This window comes from Eschrichtius robustus, chromosome 9 (genome assembly GCF_028021215.1).
Source record: "Eschrichtius robustus isolate mEscRob2 chromosome 9, mEscRob2.pri, whole genome shotgun sequence".
NCBI lineage: Eukaryota > Metazoa > Chordata > Mammalia > Artiodactyla > Eschrichtiidae > Eschrichtius > Eschrichtius robustus.
In genome coordinates, this window is record NC_090832.1 from 123,495,332 (window position 1) to 123,513,034 (window position 17,703).

A 17,703-nucleotide genomic window follows, 5' to 3' on the forward strand; every position below is an offset into this window, starting at 1 on the left:
TTGTCTAAATAAAATGTGAAATTTAGAATCAGCTGAAAACTAGCTAGATATGTGTTTCAAACTGAAAGAATTGAGAAATGTGAGATAAATATAAAAATACAAAATAAAGTAAAAGAGTTTTAAGAATGAGAAGAAATAGCTTAAGGAAATTCTGCTTTAAAATGGTGTGTGATGAGTAACCCCAGTGGTGGTTCTTTTAAACTCTCACTAAAATACTTACAAAGAATCAAAACTGCACAAAACAGATATTCCATTACCACCAAACAGCAATAGTTAACAACTTATTTCCGGAGCCTGCATTGTTGATCCTCCTACATAGATACTTACATAGTTAGAGCTGGATTGAGAAAATTTTACTAGAGCTTTGCTTCATGCAACAGAAGATGCCTGGGAAACACTGGACATTGTTTAAACTCAGATACTTAAGGTGTGAGCAGCTGTCCTTCTACCCTGATCTTTTCGTGTTTCAAGACAACTAGAACTTGCTTCCTCACATTACCTCATCTTCCTCATATAACCCTTCACAGATAGTAATTTCCAGAAAACAACTGGGCACTAAGCAGTCCATCTGTGAGGGAGCGGACTGCAAATTTGTATGTTTCAACTCAGCAAGTAAAAAATATTGCTGGGGCTTATAATGTAGGGAAATTTCTGAAGAAATATTTAATGAAAATTTTAGCCTTCACAGACTGAACTGATTTAGAATACCAGTAATCAGGCAATTGGGTCAAGAAATGATGTTATCTCAGAAAGGTAGAACTACAAGGAAAATGGAAATTTGACTAGGAGCCATGGACCTCCATTTGCCTCTCAACTATCGAGGTAGATGAAAACCTGTATTTACACACTTATGAGGTATGTGAAAATCTCACAAGGGAAGAACACACTTTATATTGATAACTTAAGTCTGAATATAATAAAAGAGTGTGATTTTATTGTATTTGAACAAGAAAAACATAACTACATGAGACCTCATATTTAGTGGTGAAACAGAGCCAAACCCTATGGTCCTATCCCCCATGTCCTCCACCTGCCTTTTGTCTATAGAAAAACTTTAGTCAAAGAATAACTTTAATCAGGGAAGTGAGAAAACGCAGAAGCAAAGGAAAACAGTCAAATGAGACCAAATAATAATAGTTTAGTCATCAAGCAAAGTCAAGGACCTTTATTTCCTCGTCAAGGGCTATAGATAATATTCTGAGCCATAACCTTTGAGCTATCTTGTAGATACTGAAACCCCTACCAGGTGGAAGAAGTTAACTACATGATGACTGGACTATAGCCATGACATAAGCTGCCACAATTCTGAGAACTGGCCTCAAAGAAATGAGAACAAACCAACCCTGGAACAAAAGACTAACTGTACTGAAAACAATCAAGATGATACTGCTTAGACCACTGCATGACCGATTTCAAGACGGCTGTCAGAGCTGACTGTGCTGTTTCTGCACGTAGCCCCCTCCCTCCATCTATAAAAGCTTTTGCCCACTAACTGTCAGTGGGGGGAAATGAGTCACCCCCTCCCCCTGTTTCCAGCCTCCAAAATAAAGCAAACTTTCTTTTATACCAACCTTGCCTCTTTATTGGCCTTTAAGAGGTGGGCAGCCAGACCCTACTTTCAGTAACAGTTTTCTGGCACCCAAAAGCGGGGCTGCTGCATTCTCACAATATCTGGCTCCCTGGGGCCGCCACCATAACAGTGCACCAGGATAGCTGTGAGACACCTGCTGCTCGTGGCTAGATGGCCCCAGGAGGGGGATTTTGGGGGGAACTTCCTAACAGCTGCTGAAACCATTTGTTTTGGGAATGCTCCCTGTTTCTCCTCTGCTTAGCACTGGTTGCCAATTTACACTTTTCCTTGGTGGAATGGAGACATGCATCTGGAGAGTTGAAAAGCATCCAAGACTGAGTAAGTCCACTGTTGTGCACCCAGGCAAACTTCTCTTTTGAGCATGAAGTGCTATTTGGGTATTCTGCCAATTGATTCTGGAGTGTGTCTGATGTCAAGGACCGTTTGTTTTGGGGAAGTGTTTGTTTGGGCCTCCATATCGATCATCCTCTTGGAGGGTTTGTGACAGTTTTGTCTTCTGGTGTGTGAATGTACATTCCATTTGTGTGACTGGTATCTTTGTTTTTTTGTAAAATGGGAAATTCAGGTTCAATTCATTAACAAAATTTTAGCTATGAACCTATGACTAAAAAAAAGAAAGATGATTTTTAAAAAATAATGTATGGCAACACTATTCTTCAGACTCCAGAGAAAACTGGTTAAGATGAAACACTTTTGAAACTCCAAAATTGGTTCTTTTTGCATATGCAGTTAGAGAAGTCTAGCTTGATAAAATAATGTTTTCAGAATTCTGACCCTGAGAGAACAAAAATATGCCTAGGAGAAAACTTGAAGTTAACTTTTATTATGTCTTTGAAATACAAACACAACCCACTTTGCCTGAGACTTCTGCCTTGGGTTAATTACTAGAACTTCAGAAGATGTTTGGGTTCATTCAGCATGCATCTTGTACCACATTAAAGAGAAATTGTGCTATGGAAAAAAATATATGCTTTTAGAGGTTATGGAATATGTTTTTAAGTTTGCCAATCAGAAAATGCTGACATAACAAATAGTTCAATTACTTGTTTCTTGGTTTTGTTAAGGTCTTTTAAAGATTAAAAACTGTAATACGTAAGAATGATAAGGGAACCATTTCAGTGTGTACAACAAGTAGGATATATGTTGTTGGCCAGAGAAGGTATAAAAAATGAAAATATTTTTGTTGAGGGATAAAAGAAGAATTAATTTATTCCTAAACCTGGTTGTTTCTGGATGGGAAAAAAATAAGGGACAAATTAATACAGATGAAATGAAAGTGATAAAAGGTAAGTGATAAAAGAAAGTGATAAAAAGTTTGTAAGAAAAGGAACTTTGAAAAAAGAATTTTGTACATTGTTAAGACTGATTAAGATTAGATCGAATTTAATTAGGTGAATAAGTTTTGCTACTAATAGTAAACTGATGCAAGGCTGAGTTTGGTTTTCTCTCTGTTAAGAGAACAAAGTTTTTCTAAACAAATTAGGATTATTTGGTATGTTAAATTACACGGAAAACGTCAAATAATAAAGATAAACATTCTTAGGTTATACTATATGGGTAAATATCATTAATATAAGTGTTCTAAAAGTTATATGAAGTTTCTAAAATTTGAATATGTTCTGGTATTATATTGTCAGTTATAGTTCTAGTTATAAATTGTCTAGTGAAGTTGTCACAGAGTATAACTACTTATGATGTGTATCACTGCTGGCTTTAAGTCTACTGCTTGAAGAACATGTACAATGTTTGTTTGACAATTGGGTATGATTGATAAAGTGTATAGTCTGTAAACTGTTTCCCTGTCAGCATACCTGTGTACTTGTTATGTCTGATTAGTTTCCCCCCAATGTGAACAACTAGGCCGATATATAAACAAAAAGTAAGCCTGGCACTGAGGGACATGAATGGACCCAGAGCAGGCAACTGAGACACTGTGGCAACGTTGAAAAAATATATTGATTGTCAATTATTTCTATAGAAAGATTTGCAATTTAAAAGGGAAAATAATGGAAGAAATTTTCATATATTGAGGTATGGGGAAGTCATTCTGGCTTATACATGATTGAATTTGAACTTTAGGCTAAACAAAACAGCCTGTTTGTGGCCTATTAAATGTGTTTCACATTCCTCTTCTCTAAAGTGAGAATAAAAATAATATTTAATTAACTTGGATTGTTTTGAAATTTATGTAAGATCATTTATTTTTAAATCCCTCTACATTACAAGTATTTGATGAATACTAGCTTTAACAATTGGAAAGAATTGCAAAAAATCTAAAAATACAATAAAAGGAACACTGGCAGAAAATTAAATATTTTATGTGAAGATAAAAGTAATAAAAAATGTAGAGCTTCCCTGGTGGCGCAGTGGTTGAGAGTCCACCTGCCAATACAGGGGACACAGGTTCAAGCCCTGGTCTGGGAGGATCCCACATGCCGCGGAGCAACTAGGCCCGTGAGCCACAACTACTGAGCCTGCGCGTCTGGAGCCTGTGCTCCTCAACAAGAGAGGCCGCGACAGTGAGAGGCCTGCGCACCGCGATGAAGAGTGGCCCCCGCTTGCTGCAACTAGAGAAAGCCGTCGCACAGAAACGAAGACCCAACACAGCCAAAAATAAATAAATAAATAAATAAAAAAGTAATAAAAAATGTAGAAGAAAACTTCTCACCCTTGGAGTAGACAATGTTTCATGATAAAAGCACTAGCTCTAGAGAAAAATTTAATAACTTGGATTTCATGAAAACTAAAAATTAATGCTCTTTAAAAGACTCCATTAAAAAAAAGTAAAAAAGCAAACTGAAGACTGGGTGAAAATGTGTACAATCCATATATTTGACAAAGAATTTATACCTAGACTATATAAAGAACCCTTAAAATAATAAGGACTCAAGCAGCCCAATAAAAATGGGCAAATGATTTGAGTATATGCTTCACAAAAGAAGATATGCGAATGGCCAAAATACATATGAAAAGTTCCCCAACATAATTAATCAACAGAAAATGCAAATCAAGTCATAATGAGATACCATTACATACCCACCAGCATGGCTGAAATATAAAAACACCACTAAATAAAAACAAAACTTGTTGAGCAAGTGGAACAATTAGAACTTGCACGTATTGCTGGCAGGAAAGTACGATGGTATGACCCTTTCGGAGAACATTTAGCAAGTTTCTTTTAAAGTTAAGCACTGAGTTACCAGAGAACCCAGTAATTCACTTTAATGTAATGAAATGTATGTTGATACAAAGTCTTGCATATAAATGTTTAGTGGCTTTATTTATTATCACCCCAAATGGAAACAGCCCAGTGCTTATCAACAGGTGAATTGTTACACAAATTGTTGTATGTCCATATAACAGAATGTTGCTCAGCAAAAAATGGAAACAAATTCCAGATGGATCTCAAAAACATATTGAATACAAGAAGCCAGGCATAAAAGAGTGCATACTACTATGTTATTCTATTTTTATGAAATTCCAGAACTGACAAAACTAATCTATAGTGACAGAAAGCAGAGCAGTAGTTGACTGACTTCAAAGGAAGGTGGGATAGACTGCAGACCTTTTGGAGTACTATCCTGATTGTGATGGTGGGAATGTTTTGACCTTTGTCAGAACTCATCTGCTTAAGATGAGTGCTATTATTTTATGTAAATGTTATCTCAATAAAAAAGGTTGAAAATGTTTTTAAAATGTCATTTATGTACAGCACATATATAAAGTTAAATATTTCATAAGAAGTTTTTCTTATGAAATATTTTAAAATTTCTTATGAAATATATCCTTATGAAATATTCCTATGAAATATTGTAAGATTTCTTATGAAATACAGCACACCTTTCATTGTCTTAAAAATAAAAATTTATTTGAATGAAAACTCTTATTACTGAAAAAGTAAAAGAAAATTGAAGTCTTGAGATCTCCCAAATGTAAACGACTAGTTCTAGGGCTGTACAAATAGGCATTTGATGAGGAAGCCCAAAAGTTACGGGAGCCTGTGGGAGTTAGCAACCCATATCTAATCATTAAGCACATCTGTGATGATTATAATGAAGAAACAGATCCTGATGGTGGTATTTCTGATTGGAGAAATCAGAAATCTGACACTTTAAAAAACTAAAGATCTCAGAGTGTCAAGAGCTGGGACTCTTAGCTTTAGATAATCTATGGCTGGACATATTCCACTTGATATCTGTTAGATACAGGTTAATTACTTCTCTGTAACATATCCATTCTACTGCACAAGTGGGTTGAGTGGTTAAAATAAAATTTAAAAAACCTCAAAAAGATGAAATGTAACCTTTACCTAGTTTTGATCACTGACCCCGATCACTTACAACAGTGCATACAAATGTCAAAAATGACAATGGCATATTATGTCAAACCAAGAATTCAGCAATCTAAAATTGAATCACACTCTATATATATTAAAAAAGACCAAGAAGGGGATTAGTCAATAGGTGGGGAAAATTGTGGGGAGGAAAGGTGGATTAAATTTTCATCTTAAATAGATGAAAATATCAGATCATGCCTCTGATATGATCTTAAAATCGTTATTATCTTTAAAACTTAACTGGTTGTTAGGTTTTGAATCTAAAGTGTGGTTGAATTAGAAATGGGCACATATATCTTCCAAAACTCTATAGAAAATAAAAGCAAAATTATTATAATCCAAATAGAAAAAGCCAGATTAAAAGGAAATACAAAAGCACGTAGAACAGAAAGAGTAACATAAGATGAAAGAGTTGTAAGAGCAAATATATCAGATGAAGCAGTGAGTCAAGTTCTCTAATCCTATGTAAATACTCACAATGTAACCAGAGAAGTGCTTTGGATTGGGAAGTAACTGATTTATTTTTCATTATACCATCTTAGAAAATGCAAATTAATGAACTAGATACTATATTTAAACCATTAATAGTAAATGGTTAAGTGAGGGAGAGAAGGGAGATGAGGAGAAGGGAGAGACTGTAAGCAACGGTCCAACCACAAACGCTGTCAAGATGTCCAAGGAGAGCCGGGCCTGACTTCCTCAAACAATAGCCCCACTGCACTAGCGGCCGTTCTTTCCTCAGGAGCAAAGAATCTAGACAGAGACAGTCTTGCATCATCAAGGACCTCCTTACCTTCCTTTTCATACCCAGAAATGCATACTTCAGTGTGTACTTTATTATTACAGGACTTTTTCACCTACCTGTGGAAGAGGAGGGTCCAGCTTCCAAAAACCAAAAATTGATGTCAAAGATCCAACAGCAGGTAAGGCAGTTTTTAATTACGGAAACACCGTACATCTCCCCATTCTGTGCTCTGAAAAAGAGAGAAAGGCAAGGGCCAGCATCGTCTTGTCCTCTACCCGTTTATGAGTGGGTTGTTGAGATGGCTTTGTCCACATAGATCAAACAAACGGGTGGAGAGGAGAAATATAAAATAATAAAATATAAGATAATGCAAGTTTGGCAAGGGAGTAATCAGTGTAGGCTGCCATCCTTAGAATGTCTTCATGGAAACAGAAGGCTTTGAAGCAGTCATGGAGGATAAACGGGCTTTAGAGAGTGGAAGGGTGGAAAGATACTGGAAGAACCAGGCAGGAAGAGCAAGCTGTGAGGCGGGTGACAGAGAGAGGACAGAGTTCAGGGAATGAGGTGTGGACGAATCTACAGGGGAGAGTGCTTAGCAAACCTAGGTCACCCATAGCACATCTTTTTTTGTTTTGGAATAATTTTTACTTTATTTTTATTTTTTTACATATATATAAATGTATATATTCTTTTTAAAATTCTCTTCCATTATAGGTTATTACAAGATATTCAGTAGAGTTCCCTATGCTAAAATTAAGTCCTTGTAGGTTATGCGTTTTATATATAGTGGTATGTATATTCTAATCCAAAACTCCTAATTTATCCCTCTCCCTGCATCCCCTTTGGTAGCCATAAGTTTGTTTTCTATGTCTGTGAGTCTATATCCATTTTATAAATAGGTTCATTTGTATCCTTTTTTTAGATTCCAGTGATATCATATGACATTTTTGTTTCTCTGTCTGGCTTACTTCACTTAGTATGATAATCTCTAGGTCCTTCCATGTTGCAGAAAATGGCATTATTTGATTCTTTTTTGTTGCTAAGTAATATTCATATATATATATATATATATATATATATATATATATATATATATATATATATATATACACATACCATATCTTCTTTATCCATTCATCTGTCGATGGACATTTAGATTACTTCCATGTTTTGGCTATTGTAAATAGTGCTGCAATGAACATTGGGGTGCATGTATCTTTTCAAATTATGTTTTTCTCTGCATATATGCCCAGGAGTAGGATTGCTGGATCATATGGTAACTCTATTTTTAGTTTGTTAAGGAACCTCCATACTGTTCTCTTTAGTGGCTGCACCAATTTACATTCCCACCAACAGTGTAGGAGGGTTCCCTTTTCTCCACACCCTCTCCAGCATTTATTATTTGTAGACTTTTTAATGATGGCCATTAAATGGTGTGGAGTGATACCTCATTGTAGTTTTTTTTTTTTTTTTTTTTTTAATGACTACATTTATTTGTTTATTTTTTGGCTGTGTTGGGTCTTCGTTTCTGTGCGATGGCTTTCTCTAGTTGCGGCGAGCCGGGGCCACTCCTCATCGCGGTGCGCGGGCCTCTCACCATCGTGGCCTCTCTTTGTTGCGGAGCACAGGCTCCAGACGCGCAGGCTCAGTAGTTGTGACTCACGGGCCCAGCTGCTCCGCGGCATGTGGGATCTTCCCAGACCAGGGCTCGAACCCGTGTCCCCTGCATTGGCAGGCAGATTCTCAACCACCGCGCCACCAGGGAAGCCCCCTCATTGTAGTTTTGATTTGAATTTCTCTAATAGTTAGTGGTGATGAGCATCTTTGCATGTGCCTTTTGGCCATCTGTACCCCTAGCACATCTTTCTTGCAGAGCTGCGTGTCTCACAGAAGTCAGGGGGATTGTATGTATGCACATATAGAAAACGCGAATCTTGAAATTAGTCTGTGGTTTTCTATAAAGTTGCATCCATTGGCAACACCATCTATGTGACTACGGCTCTTAGCTAGGAAAAGGGAAGTAAAGATTAAGATCGATATAAAATATATAGCTTTGAGTGACTCTAGCAATCTTTTCATCAACAATAACCTACTTGCATGGCACAAAAATATCAGAGTTTTGTGGAAACAAGAGAAACTCCAAATAAAATGTGCATGCTGTAAGCTGATGATCTACCAACCGTGGCAGCATTTTTATGAATTTAATGGATCATAAGTAGAGACCTACATATGGTTTGGCATGGATCATCGAGAGGTAGATTTTTCTTTTTTTATCTGTCTCAGTTGTAACAAGAATGCCTTAGATCCTGATTCTTCTTGCATAATTTTTGAAGTCTCCCAGAGGCTGTTTACAATTGGAGGACCCATAAAAAGAAATGGATGGATACACTCTCAGGTCACAAGAATTCTGCTCTTGAAATAACATGCCATTCTTTCAGCATATGTCTGAAGAGTCAGTGAACCTGGCCACATTTTTAATGTTCCAATGATCCTAAATTAATTTTCTACCATGCCAGGCTAAGAAAAAACCAATACATATTTCGTATAACTTTGTGTATTTTAAGGGCATTTTCATGCATGTGCTTTTAATTCATTTACATTTATACCACCAAATTTTAGTTTTATGAGTGTTTTGATATACAACCAACTTTAGCTGCCTTCCCATAAGGTATGTTTCAGTACTTTTCCCTTTTAACAACAGGAGGACTTGTTTTGCCAAAGGCAAATAAACTCAAATATGCAAAGGTTTAGATGTGATCTGTAAGTCCAAGATCATGTGATTTGCATATCTAGAATTACCTCCCTTCCCTAGTACCCACATAACTAAAATAACCAGATTCTCAAGATTCTCCTGCCAGATGCTAAACAACCAAAGGGCTTTGGCAATAACCATTGAATAAAAACTCCAGAAGAAAAATGTGGAATTCTTCAAAAGTACTGAGAAAGGGTTGGCTGAAAATGAAATTTCCCTACTGTGTTTAATAGGTCTGAGCCTGATGACTCCCAGGAAAATTATGAAAGCTCACATCATCTTATCTGAAATGTCAAAAGCTTATCATTAAAGATAAATATCAGCTAATTCTAGTTTTCTCCAGTATCTCAGAATGGGATCTTCCTGGGAACTATTTGATTTATATGCTTATTTAGTATTATCCTGCTCTGTTTCTTTGAAGTGGACAATTTCTTTCATTTATTGCCTATTGATTAAAGTAGAATACTTTATTTTTTAATTAAAAAATTTTTTTTTTGCAGCTAGAGAGTTTGTAAGCCAAAGGACCTGTAGGTTTATGCCCAAGAGATGTGGGGAGGGGAGTCAACTGGTACTATATCTAAAAGTAGAAAATATCAACTTGTTCTGGCTATAATATTCAAAGGAAATATATGTATATATGCACATTTAACAATGACATCATGTTGTGAGGAGATGTAATTATCGAGGCTCTCCATTTTTTTGTTGTTGTTTTTTTGTTTCCATTTTTTTCTGTGAAAGGATTTTTAAAATTTTTTTAAATTAAAAAAAATTTTTATTGACATAGAGTTGCTGAATATTTTTTTAAGTTTAAAAAATTCATTCTATAAAATTCAAGAGAAATGCCACAAATCTGTTAGTGTCTCCTGGGATTTAATCAAGAAATCTAAGTTTATCTTTTTCATTACATTTGTGGTTTCATTCACTTTAATCTTAACACTTTTGGTCTGTTTCTCTATAGTAAAAAAATTCAGAAATAATTGAGCATGTGAGCATATGGAAAAATAACTGGATGTTGTTTCAGTTTCGGAAAAGAGAAAAAAAGAATTGAACAAGTTCCTTTGCCAAAGTTTTATTGCCAAATGTTATTTAAAATGATGTATAAGGAACGGGGGGAAATCTTTAGTGATGACTGGGGAAATCTTAGTGATAATAAAAATGTAGAGGTAAAATGTAACTTTTCTTAATGGCAAACTGCATGATGTAATATCCCCTATGGAAAGAAATTATTAAGCCCTTTGTATCTTACCAGTGATAACAAAGATCTCATGTTTGAAAAGACATGCATCGCTTCTGTGTAAGTAAGCGCATAATGCCTGGGTCTCTGAAGTGCTGTGAAGCATTTGTAAGACAGAGAATTTGGGAATAAATCACTGTATATAGATCTGAGTTATCCAGCACATAATAATCTAAGAATCTATAAGCCCTCTGTACTAGACTGTTTTCTGAAGGCATTGGCTGTACACAGGGAGGAGAGGATAATCAGAAAACATAGCAGAAGCCAAAGAGGGAACATTAATTCCTCCCTCCCTCCCTTTCTGCCGCAACATCACACCTGCAAATTAATAACAGCTAATATGTATTAAGTGCCTACTATGTGCCAGGCAGTCTTCAAACACTTTATAAATGTTATTTGTCACAAATTTTTGAGCTAATGTACTCTTATTCTTATTTCACAAAAAAGGATACCTAGACACAGACGAATTAATTAACTTGTTTACGATGACCCAGCCAGTAAGTGATAAAAGGCAGGATTTGAACCTGCAGCCAGATTCTAGAGCATGTCTTTTAAGCACCAGTGAGTACTGTCTCTACATAAAGTCATGGTCCGTGCACATAAGGGTTATTCTGAGAGATTTGCTATGTCACAGAGATAGCAACCAACCTAGATGATGTTTGGAGAAAAAACATCTAAGAGCTACAGTATTTCAAAATAGGAACAAGTATCGTTCATCCAAAAAGAATTCCAGAGAACAGAATAAAGTACAAGGAGAAGAAACTGCAGAGATCAGACTCTATCCACAAACTCAGTGGTGCCACTGGAATGTTACCTTTCTTATGAGATGGGCATCTATGGGGCTCAGCCAGGCTGGGCCCAGGCCAGTTCCATCCTGTTTGTTCTGTAAGAGAGCTGCTAATATATGGAGAATGAGACCTTTGTCAGAGGCAACATTTATTTCATTTTTGGTAGGCATTAAGTAAAATTTCTAGCCATTAGACCTAGAGTTATTGGTACCCTGTGTCTAACACCTCCTTTTATTGGGTGAATTTTTCATGCACTTAACACTTTCAAATGGAAAATAATTCGACTCGGTTCCCTTAATGTATTCCATTGGATCCAATAGAAGGAAGCATCACATTTTATATAGACCCATGGTCGGTTTTGACAGTGTGACATTTTATCTCATTTTTAGTTTGTATCAAACAGGAAATGCCCAAAGGACCATGTTTACTTTCACAATTTGAGTAGTGTTGCTTGTGAATGAGACTAGTATTTATCTATATTTATGTTTACCTATATTTATAGAGAGCCTCTAGCATTCCAGAACTGTGTTAATGATGGGATTGAGTCTTCAGAAATTTCCCATATTTTCCTATATGGGACAGAGATATAAAAAAATTCTAATTAAAAAATGCAAATCTTAAAAAAAAGGAATTTAAATACTTTCATATTTATGTAAAGGGATTTTAAAGTAGTTTTGGGGAGAAAATAATTTTATGTGTTTGTGTAAATACAGTACACTATATAGGAGAATTGAGTATGAATATTTATTAGGATATTCACTATTATTTTACCAACTATAAAAAAGAAATTTATAGGACAAGAAAAAGGTAACCTAACCATATATTTAAGGCGTTAGCTCAATAGTTAAATGAGTAATAAAATATTACTCTTGTATATTCTACATATCGGGAAGAAGATACGGTAAGAGGATGTGAACTTCTCTTTGAAGTTAAATCAGTACACTGTTTGTTGTTTTTTTTTTTGTGGTAGTGTACATCCATAACAACGGGGCAGTTGATGCAGGGTAACTCTGAGACAAAATTTTCAGGAAAATGTGTCTTTTATTCTGGCTAATGTGATGTTTTTAAGACTGTCATTCAGGAATTATTTCTCTGTCCCCTTACCTTTCTCCTAATGTATCTTCCAATACATCCCAAAAGTAAAACTTATTTTAACCTTCACTTATTTCATTGCATGGAAATGTAAAATAATGATATACACACGTACACACACAGAGCTCACTCTCTATATTTTTGTCACATTTTTTTCTCCTTCTAAGAGTCTATATTATATTTCTTCATGTAAATAAAATTATTGTGGGAAAATCTATATATTGAAAATCTCTATTACATTCTAGTGCTTTAGTAATTATAGAGCTAAGTACTATTTCCATACTTATTATGACAATTTTTATGGATACAAGATAATCCTATTTTATGCGGAATAACTCTGTTAAGCTCTTAAGCATTAACACGGTACTTAGGACACTGTGGTGCCCTTGCTTTACCGTGTGGACATATACAGACCATTTCATGTTGCATGTGGTTTTGTTCTATGTCAGTGACCTACAGCAGACTGAATTGCTTTGACCCCTGATCAGCTTTTAGTTGCCTTCATTTTCCTTTTTGGCACCTGGTTAATTTTTTTTTTTTTTTTTTTTGGTAATCCCTTCTAGAGACTTTAAAAGGTAACTTAGGGTGTTTTTCTTTTCTTATAGTGTTGTTTTTCTGTTTGATTAGAGAAGACAAATTGGGAGAGGAGGGGCAGGCAGAGCTGTCAAGGACACTGAAGGGGTGTGTGTGTGTGTGTGTGTGTGTGTGTGTGTGTGTGTGTGTGTGAAATGTATATATCTGTGCATTGGTCATTTGTACTTGGCTCAAAATGATATATACTTTTTTCTTTAATACAACAACTGTACTGTTGTCAGTAGCAGCCTAATTAAGCCTCCGTGATGGAAACAAGAAGACTGGGTATGAAATTGAGCTGAGGCTGAGGCTTAAAAGGAGCAGTTTAAATTTTCCTATTTGTACTTTAGGGAACTGTTACTAGAGGAGGGAAAGGCACTCCCACATTCATCTCAAACCAAGCTCCACCTCTTAGTGAAAAAGAGAGTTATAGGAACAGGATCAGGGCCAGGTAACCTCTCTGGTCTTGCCTTGAGCTTAAGTCAATTTCAGTTTGAAACTCTGGGTTTCACCCTGGCTAAAAGCAGGCATATAATTAGGCTCTAGCCAAAGCACATATGGCCCAGAAATAAGGAAACTAATATTTAACTAGTACTTACCATGTGTCAAGTACTGTATCAAGGCAATTTCACAACCCAAGAAGGTATCTCATTTTCTTTCTTTCTTTTTTTTTTTAACATCTCTATTGGAGTATAATTGCTTTACAATGGTGTGTTAGGTTCTGCTGTATAACAAAGTGAATCAGTTATATGTATACATATATCCCCATATCCCCTCCCTCTTGCGTCTCCCTCCCATCCTCCCTATCCCACCCCTCTAGGTGGTCATAAAGCACAGAGCTGATCTCCCTGTGCTATGCGGCTGCTTCCCACTAGCTATCTATTTTACATTTGGTAGTGTATATATGTCAATGCTACTAAGCTGGGATGAAGTGAGAGGGTATCTCGTTTTCTAGTCAAAGGAGGTAGTTGTTTAGTTTAGAGTCCTTTAGCTTGCAATGATCAAAATTTAACTCATCTAGTTTGGGTGCAATCTTATAACCCCCTTATCCTAAATTTTGCCAAGTAGAGTGCTTTGGGCCAGAATTTGGGACACCCAAGATGTCCTGTGATAAAGCAAATGAGAGAATGTATTGCAAAGCTGAAGTAGGGAACGCGGTGCCATCACTTGTATTAGACAGAGGCCATGAGTTTATTTAGGGTCTAGAAAGCGTAACAAAATATTTTATGATAGACTTATAAAGGGACCTTTGTGATCAGATAATTGTAGGAAATGCAGCACAAAGAAGTTAAATGACTTTCTAATTAGCTACATCATGGAAGACACAGGAAACACCTTGACGTCAAGTCTGCCGACTCTCATTTTATAGCTTTCTCTCTTTATCCTCTTATAATTTGTTAGTTAAAACAACCAAGGTACTCTTTACCAACAGCCATACTTCACCCATCCCCTTGATCAGATCATTTGGGTCATGTGACACAAGACCACTTTTTTTTTCTTTCCTCTAAGAGTGAATTTTCAGGTTGAAGCTGAAGGACAAAAACATTGAATTAATGGTTTCCTAAAACACTGATTCAGTCTACGGCCATACCACCCTGAACGCGCCTGATCTCGTCTAAAACACTGATTCAGGACAAAGGCTAAAAAGAAGTTGTAAGAGAAAATATAGTCTGGTTGAAAGTTATTAGAAAAAGTAGGTGAATTGTTTTGCCCTGCTCTTTGGGCTGCATCTTGAAGGTGAAGAAAGACAATGTAATTGCATATTTCAGTTTAGAATCTCAGAGTAGAGAAAACCTGTGCCTTGCTTTTCCCAAATAAGATTCACATAATTGAAAGGCCTGCAAATGTGGCAGGAAATGTTGAGGTCAGCAAGAATAGATCTTTGGGAAATTAGTTTTCTATTTTCCTAGGTCAATATTTGTTTTCATATAAATACAAAGTATTTAGGAAACATCTTCTATGTTACATAAAATGATAAAGTTACGTCTCTATCTTCAAGGTATATAAAATGTCAAATAATAAATCCATTATTTAGACAGTACTGTACTCAGCAGTTCTGGGGTCCATGTCCTATGCATTTACTTCACCTCTCTCTTTCTCATTGTTTTTATGGTTCTTTTTTTCAGAACATTTCACTCCACCCTCATGAAATATTCCAGCTGTTCTGAGGCTAGTGCATTAGACTATAATTATCTATTCATCTTGTTTACTAACTTCTATTCACTTCCTGGTTATTCTCCTAATTTTTGAAGTCTTTTTCACCTGTTCTTAACCTCATAACACTCCAAGTGTTAATATTGTCCCAAGCAAAACCAACATCCACAAGATTGACTATTCCAATTTTCTGAGCACATTTATGTCCATATCTCCAACAACCCTCTCCTCTTTTTTTTGGTCAGCGTTCACATAGCTGCATCCTTGGTCTTATCTTTGAAATTACAACTCAGGGATCCTTCTGAGTCCAGCTGAGTTGTAGACTCAGTTACAACCCAAGTACATGTTCTTTCCCTACTTTGGAACTTCTGTTCATCTTACTTCTGTCTACTTCATTTCCTCCTTACTGAGATTGGGCTATCTCTGACTATTGTCCTGTTCAGATTCTAAACTCATTTGCTCAATGACATTTTTTTTGCGCATGCATGGAAGAATCCTGGTAACTGCTTCATTCTTGCTTGAAGAAAACTCCACAACTAGATATCTTGGCCTTTTTATACAATTATAGTAGCTAACCCAAGGGAGCCTTATTGCTACTTGACAATATCACTATATTCTGTTGCTGTTTTTTAGTCAAATCTCATCAGTAATAAAAACTATTTCAAAGGTCTGTACTTTCAAAGATTTGACCCACCATTTTCTCTTCATCTCTCTCTTTTCTGGCAAATACTTGCTTTTCTAGTAGAAGAGACTCCCTTTTTAACAGAGATTCTGTCTCTCATGAGGAAAAGAAATTAGATTTATTGGAAAGAAACTCTACTGGTTTCTGAACCAAAATACACAACTGCTTGTGTCTCAATTGATCTTCTGTTCTTTCCTGCCAGAAACCAGTTTTACCACCTGTGTTTTGAGTCCCATTCTCTTCTATCTTTGAGTGTCTTAGTGCTCCAATTATCCTCTCATTTCCCTTAATTTTCAATATTTCCATCATAACTCATTTTATGCCATCAGTATTTAAAAGTTCCTTAATCTTCATGATCTTAAAAACATCTTGCTTTCAACTCAATAGTCTCATTCATCTACTTCCTACCTTTCTCCTTCCACTTAGTTATGAGCCTCTAGACTGTGCCTGGCTGCCATCCATTCTTGACTGAAACTGGTCTCCATTGCCAAAACCAATGGATATTGTCCCTGTCCTTACCTCACTTGACCCCTTGGTAACATTGGACATGGTTGACCATTAAGTCATAGGTTTTTGGAGGACAGGGACTCAGATTTGAGTCGCCAGTTCTTAGCTCAGTGTCTAACATAATGGAGACACTCAGCATTTGTTAAAAATAAGCATTAGGGTAATTGTTTTACAATTTTGTTTTTCAAAAAACAGAAATAAAGAAAAGTGACAGGCTTCTGGTTTCTGGTGTCACATGTAAAGAGCTTGGAAGTCATTCATCCCATTCCTGCAAAAAGAAAAAAGAAAAAAGCTGAACAAATGAAAATCAATAACTCTTCTCTTACATCTCTCAGAGAATTGAGACCACAGCTAAACATGAAGTGCTACCCAAAAAACTGGAGAGGCAGGCAAAAACAGAAATTTACAGCTTACCAGGAGCAGAAACCATTACTGGAGCCAGCAACTAGAAGGAACAATTAAAGCATTTTTGAGTATTTTACAATAGCCAAGACATGGAAGCAACTTAAGTGTCAACCAAGAGATGAAAGGATAAAGAAGATGTGGTACACATATACAATGGAATATTACTCAGCCATAAGAAAAGAATGAAATAATGTCATTTGCAGCAACATGGATGGACCTAGAGCTTATCATACTAAGTGAAGTAAGTCAAACAGAGAAAGACAAATATTACAAGATATGACTTATATATGGAATCTAAAAAAATAGTACAAATGAACTTATTTACAAAACAGAAACAAACTCACAGACAGAGAAAAAAAAACTTATAGTTACCAAAGAGGAAGGGGAGAGGGATAAATTAAGAGTATGAGATTAACAGATACATACTACCATATATAAAATAGATAAATAATAAGGATTTACTGTATAGCACAGGGAACTAACTATATTCAATATCTTGTAATAACCTATAATGGAAAAGAATAGAAAAAAGAATATAGATATATACATATATATGTGTATGTATGTATAACTGACTCACTTTGATGTACATCTAAAACTAACACAATATTGTAAATCAACTATATTTCAGTTTGAAAAAAGGTAATTGACCTATTGCTGGAGAATGAATATGGACTAGCTTGAGATATAAAACCTTCTGGGGGCCCAGGCTTTGGTGAGTTTTATCTTCAGGTGTTCCAACAGGTTGTCAGGGTAAAGACTGAAGAAAAATCCCCATGTGCTTCCGACAGAAAGAAGAAAAAAATAATGATTTTGAGATGCCACCAGACTAGTCTGTCCTCAA

At 35.9% G+C, this 17,703-nt stretch overlaps 1 long non-coding RNA gene across 1 annotated transcript in view; it reads left to right on the forward strand.

Moving 5' to 3' along the window:
- Positions 1-17,326, forward strand: part of LOC137769466 (uncharacterized) — a 107,142-nt gene extending 89,816 nt beyond the window's left edge. The window contains exons 3-4 of the long non-coding RNA XR_011074976.1: positions 6,774-6,850; positions 16,650-17,326. This is a non-coding gene — a long non-coding RNA (uncharacterized lncRNA). The remainder of the gene's footprint in view (positions 1-6,773; positions 6,851-16,649) is intronic.
- The last annotated feature ends 377 nt before the right edge of the window (positions 17,327-17,703 follow it).